The 15,240-nt window shown below is 33.5% G+C and overlaps 1 long non-coding RNA gene across 2 annotated transcripts in view; it reads right to left on the bottom strand.

Annotated features, from left to right (window-relative positions):
- Window positions 1-15,240, bottom strand: part of LOC115292646 — a 50,524-nt gene that overhangs the window by 25,538 nt on the left and 9,746 nt on the right. For both annotated transcript variants that reach the window (XR_003909074.1, XR_003909075.1), the window contains exon 2: window positions 3,909-3,986. This is a non-coding gene — a long non-coding RNA (uncharacterized LOC115292646). The remainder of the gene's footprint in view (window positions 1-3,908; window positions 3,987-15,240) is intronic.

Genomic DNA, 15,240 nt, shown 5'->3' with positions numbered 1-15,240 from the left:
AAGGATGGACGGTGTTGGCAAAAGGGAATGAGAGGGCCTCAGCTTCTTTCTGATCACCAAGCAGGCATCTCTGCACTGACAGGAGAGTCAGCTTTATTTATTGAAAAAAATGTATGGGGTACAAAACAGAAGTGGCAATTGCCTTAGACAATGATTTCTGATGACAAATTCTTTGCTATGTGAAAATTTCCCAGAACATAGACTGGTAGAAGTCTCATGCATAATCTTTATCAATAGTGATTGAAGTAGGTGACTAGATGCTTATCACATGGGGAAGGAAGGTATCTTTAGCATTCAAATACAAGGCAATGTTTTTAGTATAGCAAAAGCAAGAGTTAGTTCTTTTGTGATCAGGGGTCAATAGCCTGTTTTCTCTAGGAGAAGAAAAACAGGTTGCTTGGGAAATGTAATATTTGCTCCTATAAACACAAAAGAAGAAACTCCTATAAAAAGTTTTTCACAAGGTCTGATACCAGTCAGCCAGGCGCCTTGGGGGTCGGTGCTCAAGCAAAACTGAGTGGGTGTAGACTTTGGGTCACCATCTGACAGCGGGAGGCCCCCTCCTTGCAAACCCAGCTTACTTCAGAAATGGCGCCCAGCACCTATTATATGTTTATGTTATGCCTTCACAGGTCACCTTCATAGATTTTTCTTATGTAGCACCTTCATAGTACTTTATAGGTTTTCTAAAAAAATATCATTTATTTACTCCTTTTGCCATACCGCTTTCATCTTTACACTTTGTCACCCTTTTCACCCTCCTTGTCTGAGAGCTTCATATCTAGAACAGTTAGACAAACTTCAGAAAATAGAATAGGTCATGTTCTTTCTCCCCTGTGCTTCCTTATGCAAGCAGTTGAAATACAACCTAACTGTGATTTCTTTCTTTCTTTTTTTTCTTAATAAAATTTTGTAACTCCTAAAATATCCCTCTGTGCAGTGGTTGCACAATAAAATAGCTCCACTGCTAATAAAAATAAGTCACAGATTTTGAGGTACAACTATTCTCTTCATCCACAATTGTTGCATTCTGTGTATTCTACCAATCATGTTAACTGACATAAGCAATATCATTTCACTCATGGAATAGGGTTGTTTTATAACCACTATTTCATATTTAACCATATAGAATGACAATAATAGAACTGAAAGAAAACAATTGGTCTGAGGCCTAAATATTGAGATGGGGGTCCATTTGAAGTATCATACAGTCACGTTCTAAGTCCACGTTTTTAAATTGTAGCTACAGTATGCCAGTATGGTTTCCATTTGATGCATAACTGAACAGAGATTGTATGAAAATTTTATTCCTGTGGAATTTTCCAGTTATATGTCATAGTTCAGCATAGAATGAGTGTCATTCTACATTTTCTGATGAGCCCTTCTCTGTATGTTGTTTTGAAAATTTGTCAAAAGGGCAGCAATAAAAAGAATGTCTGAGAGAATTGCATATACCTTCCCTAAATAACTAACTCCTCTCATGAGAGAGGGAAATTCCTTGGGCTGCAGAACAGGAACCAAAGCCAGTATGTCAGTAAGACTTCATGGATAGGAAACAAGTTTTCTTCAGAAAAGAAAGAGAAAGAAAAGAAAAGTTCCTTCACAAGCTTGATACCAGTCAGCCAGGAGCCTTGGGGGTCGGTGCTCAAGCAAAAATTGAGTAGGGGGAAGACAATGGTCGCCATCTGGTGGTGGGAGGCCTTGAAAACCCACCTTACCCCACAAGGAGATTGTTTTCTCAACTTTGTGAGTTCAGAAACTGGCTTCCAGCAGTTGTTAAAATAACGTTTTAGATATAGTAAGCTAAATAAAATAAATTATGAAATTTTATATCACCATTATTATTTTTAATATGGCTACTAGAAAAGTTTAATTTACATATCAGATTTGAATTTTACTATTTGACAGAGTTGCTCTAAGGTATATAACTAGGGGTAGGGAGTCATGTGCCTTCATCTATCTTCAGCTTTACTAGAACATGTCAAATGGCTTTCCAGAGTGGTTGTAACAACTGATACTGTCATCAATAGTGCATAAGTGTTCCAATGTTTTCAAAATTTCTATTTCATAATTTTTAGTTTGGGTTAATCTAATGAATATATGATGATCTCTCAATGCATTTATCTCACTTATCTGATGATATCTCAATGCACTACTTTGTGTGAGTTTTCATGTTTGTTAGTTTATACAGTATTTTTTAATAGCATCTTCTGTTAACATTCTACATTTCTACACATAATAACAGGTAAATATTTGTAGATCATGAATCCCTCCCAAGGAAGGCTAATCTTTATAATTTTCATAATATGTAGTTATTTTTTATAACTACCTGATGAATCTTCGAAAACATGCAAATATTCAAGCAACATAAAAATAAAGACCTCAAATTATTTTCCTCAGACTTAACAGTTTTAGATTTATATTGGTGTAGACCATGTCTCCAAACTAGACAGATATATTTGAAACAGGTCTGGTGTTTTAACTTTTTAAAGAATGTTAATTCCTTTACTCATACAAATATAAAGAATGAGTTCCTCTTCGCTGCCGAAGCTCTAAAACATAGTGTATACAGCCAGAGTTCTAGTTCACCTTTCTCAGGATTTTAGAGACAGGGAACAGATGTTTGTTGGAAAGCTTGTTTTATAGCAAATCTTTGTTCAAGGTGCTGAATCTCTTATGAGAAAAACAAAGCAATTTGGATATATTTACAATTGAAAGAAGTGCTTACAATTTAAAGTTGTCAACAAATTATCCTTCACACTTAGCATAAATTCAATTTATTGAAATTCACCTTGTGATCATTTTCTGGCTTTTATAATCTCAAATTGAAGAGAGCACTTGAACCAATGGTGGCCTTAGTAAAAAAGGGAGGCAGATCCAATCATAAATCATTTGCTTAGAAACTTGCATCCAGGGCGCCTGGATGGCTCAGTCGGTTAAGCCTCCGACTTCGGCTCAGGTCAGATCTCAGGTTTGTGGGTTTGAGCCCCGCGTCAGGCTCTGTGCTGACAGCTAGCTCAGAGCCTGGAGCCTGCTTCCGGTTCTGTGTCTCCTTCTCTCTCTGCCCCTCCCTCTCTCATGCTCTGTCTCTCTCTGTATCAAAAATAAATAAAACAGTAAAAAAATTAAAAAAAAAAAAAAGAAACTTGCATCCAGCCTGCTGCTCAATGTGATGCTCCATATCTTGGCAGCAGATAAATGTAGTTTTTATTCTTTATGCAGGTCTGGTTGTTAGAATACGAAAAGACTGGGAAGAAGAGCCGTCCCCAGGAAAGTCTGAGAAAACCAAAGTTTTAAAATGTTTCCTGTGAGCAAAAGTGAAATGGGTAGAGTGAAATACATGTGTGTGGACATGCGAGCCATCAAAAGAGGAAGTAAACATAAGCGTTATAAGAAACATAGTTTTACAACTTTCATCTATGCCAGTTTGAAAATTATTAAGTATTAAAACATTGGGACTCTGTCATGTACCTTGTTAATTTTTACTCATAACTTTTTGAGTTGTGCTGGACACAAAGTCACAAGATAACTGAAATCATATATTCTAGGTTCTTAGCTTTCAAGCTGAGAAAAATACATCTAAATTAAAAGATCTCCTTAGGACATTCAACTTTCAATATTGTCTATAAATCATTTGACACTGTTTTATGAGATAGGAATTTATCAGTTCAAATAAGTAAACAGACTAAAGTTAACCACCAATATCTCTAAAGAGATGCCTCTCTGTATGTTGTTTAGAGCATTTAAAGAGAGAAAATTATGTAACAATAAACAGTCAAAATATTTATTAAAGTTTTATATAATTTATAGAAACACAAGCTCTTCTTTTAATCTACTTACTCTCTTCCTTGAGCTTGAACAAACCTTTCAGCATAAAACACTATGCAGTTACCATTATTGTAGCTTACTTGTCTCAAACCTGTGTCTTCTACCAGCCTGTGAGTTCCCGAGGGAAAGGACTGTGTCACATTCTCAGTTCATGCATACTAGAAGCTCAAAAAAAAAAAAGAACAAATGAACAAAATTTCTGTTAAAAAATTAATACTTTATGGGGATCTAACAGACATCATGGTGAATACAGGTAACTTTGTATACTTGGAATTCGCTAAGGGAATAGTTTCTCAACACATGCACATACACATGCATGCACACAAAGACACACACGCACACAGAGGTACTTATGTGAGGTGATGGGTATATTAACTAATTTTATTGTGGCAGTCATTTCACAGTATATACATATACCAAATATGTAAATATAAATATAATAATATATAGTATATGTGTATAATTATAAAATATATAACTTATATTTGCAATTTATATTTATAAATTATATGCAATAATATATATTATATTTATGTATAACATACACTATTTAAAACATATATTATAGTGTAGAATATATAACATATAAAAATGAAATATCACATTGAAATTCTTATAGTCAGTGATCTCTTATTTAAGGTCCAATTTTAAATTGCTGCACAGTCTTTTATTTTACTCATATATTTTGCATAGAGCCTTTACTCCTGACCATGGCATGAACAAACAAGTTTTTTTATAGGACTTAATCATAATACCAGCACAATATTGAAGGTACTTAAAATATTTCAAAACTATAGGAAAATAAAAGAAATTAAATGACATCCTATTGGACAGACTATCTAAAGAAATTTTAAAAATCACTGAAAAGAAGTCACAAATGAAGCAATAATATTTCTCATAGAGTTGGTGGGAAGGAAATAATGATGTGGATTACTTTGATTTATGGAGATTCACTATAATGCATTATATAAAACTACGAATGAAGATCCATGTTCTGACCATAGTATTGCTCACTCACTATAAAACATGCCAGAATGATAATTTAGTGGCCACTGGTTTAAGGACTGACCCAGAGTTACACACTTGCTCAACTAGAATAAGGGCAACATTCATTTTGTTCTGTCTTCCCAAAATGTAGCTACTGGAGGAAATTTCATATAATCTGATCAGAGTAGGAAGCAGTTTAGAGGAAAACATTCTAAATTAAACCTCTGAAAAGAATTAAAACTGTCATTTAAATTTCATTAGAATGATTGCTTCTGCTATTTTTGTTTTGAATTTGCACACATTACTCTTGACATATTTCATGTTCCAAATATCTAAATAGGAGCACCTGGGTGGCTTCGTTAGTTAAGGGTCAGACTCTTGGTTTTCGCTCGGGTCATGATCTCCATGTTGGTGTGATCAAGCCCTGCATCAGGCTCCATACTGACAGCAGAGAGCCTGCTTGGGATTCTCTCTCTCCCTCCCTCTCTCCCTCTCTCTCTCTCTTCCCCACTCACATGTGTGCATGCTCACACACATGTTTCTGTCACTCTCTGTCAAAATAAATAAACTTTATAAACAAATATCTAAATAAATGTGGACATTTCCATAATGCTTCTCCCTCCCTGTATCTCATTTTTTATTTTTATTACAAATTTAGATAGTAATTTAAAAAGTTATTTTTCCTGAGACACCTGGGTTGCTCAGTCGGTTAAGCACCCACTCTTGCTTTTGGCCTTAGGTCATAATCTAATGGTTTTGTGGATTCAGTGCGGAGCCTACTTGGGATTCTCTCTGCCCCTTCTCTACTCTTGCTGTCTCTGTCCCTCTCAAAATAAATAAATAAAAAAAAATTAAGTGTTATTTTTCCTTAACTATTGGCAACCAGTTTTGGAATTAAAACATGTACTAAAATATATATAGTCATTGCATGAGTTTAGTCTTGCATTGCTGCTAATGTCCAGAATCAGTATGTCCCATGCTCTGTACAACATCATCATCTTTCTAAGTGTTGGTTATCTGATGGTATTTATCTTCAAAAGTGGCATTGCAGGAAATGAGTGTGTATGACAAACTGTGTAGTTAATTCAGCTTTAAAGTTGTATTTAATACTGAAGATACTTCAGCGGATTTCATTCACAATCACAAATTCCATGAATTAAATAAGCAAGGAGAAATAAGTACAAATACTAACAGCGCATATCTGGGTAAGAAATGGAGGACAGAACTTACTGTTTAACTAAAGAGAAAGTATCATTATTTTGAATTTGAAATCAGAAAACAAAAAGAAACCAGCCATAATGGAAAAACTATTTTTGTGTTTATATGAGCTATTGTGCATAAGTTCAGCCATGATAATTAAAACCTTTTAAGTAACACAGCCCAATTTAATGAATAGTTTTCTCTATATTTTACCAAAATCGTGAAGCTCACTTATTCTTTCCTTGACTGTATTCAGTCTACAAATGTGCTCATCACAAGCATTTTTCATCTCTGTAACTGTGCTTTTGATTCTTAGTATTTCCTTTGACTCTTCCTTACAGTCTCCATATATTACTTTCATTGACCTTCTGTTGCATGTTGTCTACATTATATCACAGCCATTAAAATATTAATCAGTTACTTTAAATTTCTTGTCTGATAATTCTAGTGTCTGTATCATAGCTGAGTCTTATGCTGAGGCCTACTTTTTCTCAGACTGTGTTTCTTCTTACCTTTTTAGCATGCTTTGTACTTTGTTGTTGTTGTTAAAATACAGATATTACTTACTGGGGATAGAAACGGAGTTAAATATACATTTAGTGTAAGGTATTTGGTCAACCTGACTGGGAGTTGACCCGATTAAGTATTGTATGTAGCTGTAGGTGCCAAGAGGCTAGAAATTCTGCAAGTGTCCTTCCTCTAGTGTCCCCTCTTATCCTTGGGCTTCCCTAAAAGCTCCTCCTTAGCTAGAGTCTGTGTTTTGTGGTGCTTTCAGCTGTAATTTACCATCACATTGGAGCCCTCTTTAGGTGATGATAAATGTGAGGGAGGAGAATCATTTTGTAAACTCATGATTAAACCCAAGTATTTTAGTGGGTCTGTGACTTTCTTAGCTTTCCCCACAAGAACATATGCAAAGCTTGAAAATAAACACAATAAATTACAGTTTGGCTTTGATTATTTTTCCCAGAGCAAATTTTAATTTGTACATTTTGTCTAATAAAGATACAGATAACCACAGTGATCATGGTGTTTTGGTCTCCTAGTCAATAATCACTTTTATATGTAGGCCAGTATGGTTTTCCCAACAGTACTTTATTAAATTGTCTAAATGTATCTACCTTTTAAAATACCCTTGAGATTAATTTAACATATACCTGGTTCAATTATTAACTAGTAAATTAATTAAAAATTTTGGGAAGTGTTCAACCTATGTTTGCTTTTACCTTTTTTGAAAATTATATATTTATAACTCAAGGAAAACTTAAGGAAATTATATATAGACAAAATATCAACCATATTTTCTGATATAAGCACAAGTAAAACCTATATGGAAATGCACAAATAAAACACTCCCTTAAATAACTCTCTTGTTAAATAAGAAATTCAGGGGCATGTCATAGACTATTCTGAAAGTAAAAAGATAGCACCATTACACAAATAAGGGTTCTATTCAATAAATTTGTTATAGAAAACTGTATATATTAAGTGCTCATAAAAGAAAGACAACTTAAATGTACTAAAAGGTCAACTTAAACATATGAAAATAAATATAAGAAATAACAAATGTAAGAAAACAAAAAGAAAGAAAAGAGAACAAATAAAAGAAATCTATACAAAATAACATTTAATACTTATGTAAATTTTTAAAACACCAGTAATCTTCTTTTTAATTTTTTTAATGTTTTTAATTTATTTTTGAGAGACAGAGATAGCGTGAGCAGGGGAGGGTCAGAGAGAGAGAGAGAGAGATATAGAATCTAAAGCAGGCTCCCGGCTCTGAGCTAGCCATCAGCACAGAGCCTGACGCGGGCTTGAACCCACGAACCGTGAGATCATGACCTGAGCTGAAGCCGGATGCTTAACTGACTGAACCACCCAGGCGCCTCACCAGTAATCTTTTGTAAAGTTTGATTATTAAATAAAAGAGAAGTGAAATATAAGATTAATAACAATAGAAAGGCTGTAAAACTATACGCATACGTTTGGGAAAGAATGTAAAACTTTAATTGTAGATTACGCACAATTCTAATAGAATTTAAATATTAATAAAATGTATTTCTTTCAAAGATATGTACTATAAAACTGATTTCAAAATTGATGAAAAATGTAGCAAAAAAAGAAGAAAAAAGGACAATTGAACAATGTTACTCTAGATAGAATAATGGTTAAGGAAAACCTCTCTAAAATGGTAATAGTAAAGCAGAAATCTGGATGAAGAGAGAAAGTGAACTCCTCAGATTCAACTAGAGATAAAATTTATAGGTAAAAGTAAGAGCAACTACAGGCAGTAAAACATAGAATGACTTGACATATTTTAAAAAAAATAACAGAAAGGCCATTATGGCTTGAGTGACGTGAACAATAGAGAGATAGATATAATGCCTTTATAGGTCTGAAATTTACCACCGCAATTGTTGCACAAATTAATTTTATACAATTATCTTTAGCAAAATCCCTGGGCTATTGATTATGTCTTTAAAATAACTAATTCTGAAATTATTTCCACTTTTATATTATAGTAAGTATCTAAAAACATTTCAATTAGGGCACCTGGGTGGCTCAGTCAGTTAAGCACCCGGCATTGGCTCAGGTCACGATCTCAGGGTTTGTGGGTTCAAGCCCCATGTCAGGTTCTGTGTAGCTCAGAGCCTGGAGCCTGTCTTCAGATTTTGTGTCTCCCTCTCTCTGTGACCTTCCCCTGCTTGCACTGTCTCTCTCTGTCTTTCAAAAATAAATAAAAACATTTAAAAAATTTAAATAAAAACATTTCAATTATTATCAGAAACAAAAGAAATTTTCTGCTATGATTACTAACTGTCACATTATTTGACAATTCTAGTCAATATGACATTTAGTAAAAACATAGGTATTCTAAAAAGGAAAATAATTATTATTTAATGGTGATACAATTGATAACTTGTACAACTGGTTGTATTATGAAAACTTAATAAGATAGTCATAAATAAAAAAATATTTTTATTCTGTAAGTGAAAAATTATGTCCTTGAGAATATAATGGGCAAAAATGCCATTTCCAATAGCAAAAAAAAGTCTACAAATTAAGTAGGAAACATAGAACATATATAAAAGTTATAAAATGTATGTCATATGTACACCAATACTTACTGTAATTAAATATGCAAAATATAGTGACATTTTCCACTCAAAGTGTGGAAAGGAGAGACCAAAAGTGGTAGAAGGCAACACAAAAGGAGTAAAATGAATATTTCTGTAAAAATCAGTCAAAGAATTCATGGGAAAAAAAGGATATAAAAATATAATAACATATACCTAAATGTGGGGAGAGGAAGAGAATGGGCTCAAACTTAACTGGCCATCAAGTTAACATAGACTGCTCTATGCAGAAAAGTTACATACAAACCTAATGGCAACCATATATCAAAAACCACTAATAATAATGCAAAGAATAAAGAGAAAAATGGCCAAACGTATCACTAAGGAAAATTCGCAACACACGAAAGAGATAAAGACAAGAAAAGGTCAGAAAAAAAATTTAGAAATAACCACAAAACAAGTAACAAAATGGGAATAAGTATATATCTATCAATAATTAATGTTAATGGGCTAAACACTCTACTCATAAGACACAGTGTGACAGATGAATAAAAAAGAAAAACAAGACCCATCTATATGCTGTCCACAAGAGACTCGTTTTAGACCTAAAACACCTGAAGACTGAAAATGAGGGGATGAGGAAACATCTATTATGCAGATGGATAGCAAAAGAAAGCTGGAACAGCAATACTTATATCAGACAAAATAGACTTTAAACACTGTAACAAGAGAGAAAGAAGGACACTATATAATAATAATAAAGGGGACAATCAAACAAGAAGATGTAACAATTACATTTATGCATAAGACACAGGAGCACTCAAATACATGAAACACTTAATAACAAACATAAAGGAACAAATTATTAATAATATAATAACAGTGGGAGACTTTTACACCCCACTTATATCAGTGGACAGATCATCTAAACAGAAAATCAACAAGGAAACAAAGGCTTTGAATGACACACTGGAACAAATGGATCTAACAACATTTTCAGAACATTTCATCCTAAAACAGCAGAATATACATTATTTTCAAGTATACATGGAACATTCTCCAGAATAGATCACATATTAGCCTATAAAACAAGCCTCAAAAAATCCAAGAACATCTAAGTTATCCCATTCATCTTTTCTGACCGCTATGAAACTAGAAGACAACCACACAAAAAAAGTCTGGGAAGACCACAACTACGTCCTTCTAAACAATGAATGGGTGAACCAGAAGATAAGAAAAGAACTTAAAAAGTACATGGAAACAAATGAAAATGACAACACACCAATCTAAAAACTTTCAGATGCAGCTAATGCGTTTCACTCTTGGTGGGAATGTAAACTGGTGCAGCCACTCTGGAAAACAGTATGGAAGTTCCTCAAAAAGTGAAAAATAGAACTACCCTCTGATCCATCAATTCCACTACTGGGTATTTGCAAAAGAACACAAAACACTAATTTAAAGGGATACATGCATCCCTTGTTTATAGCAGCAATAGTTACAATAGCCAAGACAGACAGGCAACCCAAGTGTCTACCAACAGATGAATAGATAAAGAAGATGTTGATATATGTATATGTATGTGATATATGTGTGTATTTATCAATATACAGATATCTATATCTATTACTCAGCCGTAAAAGAGAATGAAATCTTGCCATTTGCAACAACATGGATGGAGCTAAGAGAGTGTAATGCTAAGCAAAATAAGTCAGTTAGAGAAAGACAAATATATATATATATATATTAAGAAACAAACTGGCAAAGGGAAAAAAGATATACTGACACAAACCAAGGAACAGAGTCAACTATAGGAACAAACTCATGGTTACCAGAAGGGAGGAGAGTGGGGAGGTGGGTTATACAGGTGATAGGATGAAGAAGCGCACTTGTCCTGAAGCGCATGGAGTGACAAATGGAAATGTTGAGTCACTATATTGTTCTGCTGAGACTAATATAACACTGCCTGTTAACTAATTGGAATTAAAATAAAAACTTAACGAAATAAGAACAAAATGTGTGTCATAAATGAAGCATTAAATACACAGGGAAACATGAATAAATTGGAAGACTCATTATCAAAAGAACGTCAATTGCCCACAAATTGTTTAATATGAAATGCAGTTTTACTTGCAATTTTATTATGATTACTTTGGAACATGACCAAAAAAATTTGTAAAATTCATATAGATGAATAAGTGTATAAAATAATCTTAATAAAAATAAATTAAGAAATCGTTTAGGAGAATAGGAATTTGGAATTTTCTTCTCAATAATTATAATAATGTGATACTGGTACAGGAAATTACAAACATAACAATTAACATAATTGAAATGTAGTTATAAAGTTTCTATTTTGAATATCAAGAAATTGATTTTTAGTGTTTTAGAAGCACAGCTAAAACAAGTCTGTCATTGTACCTTTATCTAATGGCTCCAAACACATTTCCATTCCACCTGTAAAGAGATAAGTGGAGTGGAGGATGCCATTCTGTATGGATACAGAAAAAAATGTTGGACAATATTATATAATAATTATAGAACATATTCCAACAGTAATTTTATTGTCAAAAAACTAAGGAGGAGGGCAGTAAAGATACAGAAATGCCAGGTTGGTAGACCAGGATATGAGGCCATATGTGGTGGTTCATGCCCTTGGATGCCAGAGTCACCTAGGAGATTTACAGACTTTGAGGTAAAGATGATGAAAAAGGGCACACTGCTTATTGAATGAAAAAAGATACCCAGGAGTAAAATACATGGTACTGACGAAGAAGGATGAAGAGGTGTTTTGACTTAAACAGCAATAGAGAACTAGTTTTAAGAAGTGTGATCAAGGCTACCAAAGAGCAAGCATGAACTTACCTGACCTCACCTCTTCTTTGTCATTTATGTTTGTCTTCTTCCCCTTCCTTTTTTCTCTCCACTTTGCTTCTTTTTTTGCCCCACTTCCTTGTCCGCTCTAAGGTATTGATAGGCTTCTTATATTTGGGTATAAAATATAACTTGTCCTACCTCAGAGAACACAAATGACCTCAATTGGGGCTCAAAACCTTAATCTCTTAACTTTTCAGTTTGACTCATAAAGATTAAACTGTTTATTAGCCCAATCAGATATAAACTAATGCAAATATTTCAACTGATAAATAACTGTTGAAAGAAAACAAACTTCATGGGGCGCCTGGGTGGTTCAGTCAGTTAAGCCTCTAAATCTTCATTTTGGCTCAGGTGGTGATCTCGTGGTTCCTGGGATCGAGCCCCACACCGGACTCTGCACTAACAGTAAGGAGGAGCCTGCTTGGATCCTCTCTCTCCCTCCCTCTCTTCCCCTCTTCCATTTGCATGCACATTTACATTCTTTCTCAAAAATAAATAAACATTAAAAAATTTTAAATAATTTTCCAGATTGCTCTTGCAAAGCAATAATAATGAGAAATTCTTATAAATATGCAAAATATATATTGTAAAAAGCAAGTTTAAAAAATTAAAATAATGTGAGCTTTTACTTGGCTCTTTAATTTATCCTACTGTTATACATCATACTGACTAATTTACTAACTTACAGTTCAAAGTCAGCTTAATAAAGTCTGATATTTTAAAACTACAGTTATAATTCTTTCAGTATCAAACCATAATCTACATATTAGCTTTTAAAAAGTGGAATTTATAAAAACCTTACAAAGGTTTTAATTTGTCTACCCTGTTACCTTCCATTTATTTTTTTTAAATTTTTAAATGTTTATTTATTTTTGAAAGAGAGAGAGAGTGTGTGTAAGCTGGAGAGGGGCAGAGAGAGAGGGAGACACAGAATCTGAAACAGGTTCCAGGCTCCGAGCTGTCAGCACAGAGCCCAAAGTAGAACTTGAACTCACGAACTTCAAGACTATGACCTGAACCAAAGTGGAACAGTCAACCAACTGAGTCACCCAGGTGCCCCTCTTTTATTTCCTTTTTTAATTTAACATTTTAGCATACAACTTTGGGGTGCTGACAGGTAGAGTATTTCACTGTAAAACATGTATTAAGTGGATAATGCAAAGTATTTACAATAGAAAATAGTAATAGATACAAACTTAGTAAGATTACGTGAGATAAAACACTTAGTATTAAACAGATAAAAACAGAATAAATAGTACAAATATAGTAGTAATTTGAATTATATTTTTGTCAATGCTTATAGCAATTGTTTATTTATTTGACCATCAGTTTATTTAACATTACCTGGTTCATAAAATTTCATGGGATCAAGTAAACAAGGAACAGACTTACGAATTAGGTAAATTTCACTAAAATGCTGTTTACTAACCTATAAAAGAGAAGGATTATTCCTTAAATTCTACAAATGATGACAATGTTGGCTTGCCTATAGGAGCCAGCACTTTGAGCTCCCCCCCTCTTTCTCTGGCTCTATACCTAGAGGATAGAGCTCAGTGTAGAGGGTCCATCAACTCCCTCATGGTAAAAACCATTGAGATCTCATCCCTTTGGGAAGGAGGTGGTTTAGAATATAATATTCAGAGCTAAATGGAACTGTAGAAATCATTCAGACCACAAATGATTAAATTTGTGGAATCTGTAAGCCACAGAGTTGAAGGAGGTTCCTCAAAGTCATGTAACATTAACTTGGAAGAGATATAAAAGTATACAGTATATATAATTAGTATCTTAAAAACCAAGAAGCAAATAATTCAAATATAATGAGCAACCATATAATTCATATACTAACGGAAATCAAAGCCCAGGAAACAATATAAACTACGAAGAGTGTAATAGGGCAAAAGGTTATGAGAAAAATATAGACAGATTCTGTGTTTTGGAGGTATTGAAGCTTACATCTACTTTTAAGGGAAATTACTGCTTATAGGTCTGGATAGAGTATTTTTGTTAAACCCTGAATAAAATGGAATATTATAAGGTACATCTTTATGTTGCAACATGCCAGCTCACAATACTATATACTAAAGTTCTCAGAACATGAAGACACTATAAAAGTATGCTCTTGATTTGTCATATGAACTTGTAGTTTGTATTATGAATGTTTCTACTCTGAAATCAAAGAGAAATATAATACAATGTCAAGGGACAATTAGAGGGCTTAACGCATCTGAAAAACATCGTAAGTTAAGCACATACGTTCTGATTAAACTACCTGATTCAAATTTCTCTCCATTATTCACTGCATATATGTCCAGATTAGTTATTTCCTTATTTAAAAGATGGGGAGTTAAAGATGTCCTACTACACAAAATTCTAAGAATATTAAATGAAATAAGGTAAAGATAATGTTAAAAGCTTGGCACTAAATAATTATTCAATAAATTTCATACATTATTATGTAATAATATGTAAATGCAAGAAATGTAAAAGTGGACATAAGCTTCACTTGCAGTGATTTCCTGCCATGAGGCCCACCTCAAAGACATGAACTTCACTGATTTTTTTCACCTGTCTAGGTTATATTGACGTGTATAGACTTAATCCCATGACTCCAACATTTAAATGAAGTTAAAGGGAATATAATGCTAATGTAACGTGTAATGATCAACAGTCTCTGTATTATTACAAAATAATACAGAAAGAGGGATTATGATAGAACATTACCTCAAAAAAATGCTTCGGATCCTTTGAATTCCTTTAAAGGGAAAGATTTTCATAACATTATGCACCTCACCCCTTATCAGTTTGGCGAGCTCCAGATTGCTGTATCTTTTAAGCCACTTTTTATCATTATCCCAGCCAGCAGTGACCTCTCACTCATTTGAATTCCCTTTTCATTCTTTTCTTCTACATTTCTTCTGAAATGGATAATATACCACTTCCTAAGTGTAATTATGTTTACATATAAAGTATCTTTCTCTTCGTTTGTAAATCCTTGAAAACAGTGATTGTGTATAGGACTATAGGTACTGTATAAGATTGAACTCAGTTTCTCCTACTAGGTGAAAGTCCTCTGACAATTTAGTTGATGAATACTCTCTCCAAACTTTTATTGTCTGAACTACCTAAGTCAGCTCTCATTCATGTATCAATTTGCCCTGTTTTCTAATAATCACATTTGTATAGAACTTGTCTCAATTGCCTATCAATATGTCTAAGCATCTATCATTACAGTTCAGAGCAGGTTTTCATCAAAATGGAGTGTATGTTGAGT

This window comes from Suricata suricatta, chromosome 5, assembly GCF_006229205.1.
Source record: "Suricata suricatta isolate VVHF042 chromosome 5, meerkat_22Aug2017_6uvM2_HiC, whole genome shotgun sequence".
Lineage (NCBI taxonomy): Eukaryota > Metazoa > Chordata > Mammalia > Carnivora > Herpestidae > Suricata > Suricata suricatta.
Note: the sequence above shows the minus strand (reverse complement) of the source record. Positions and strands in the feature narration are given on the sequence as shown.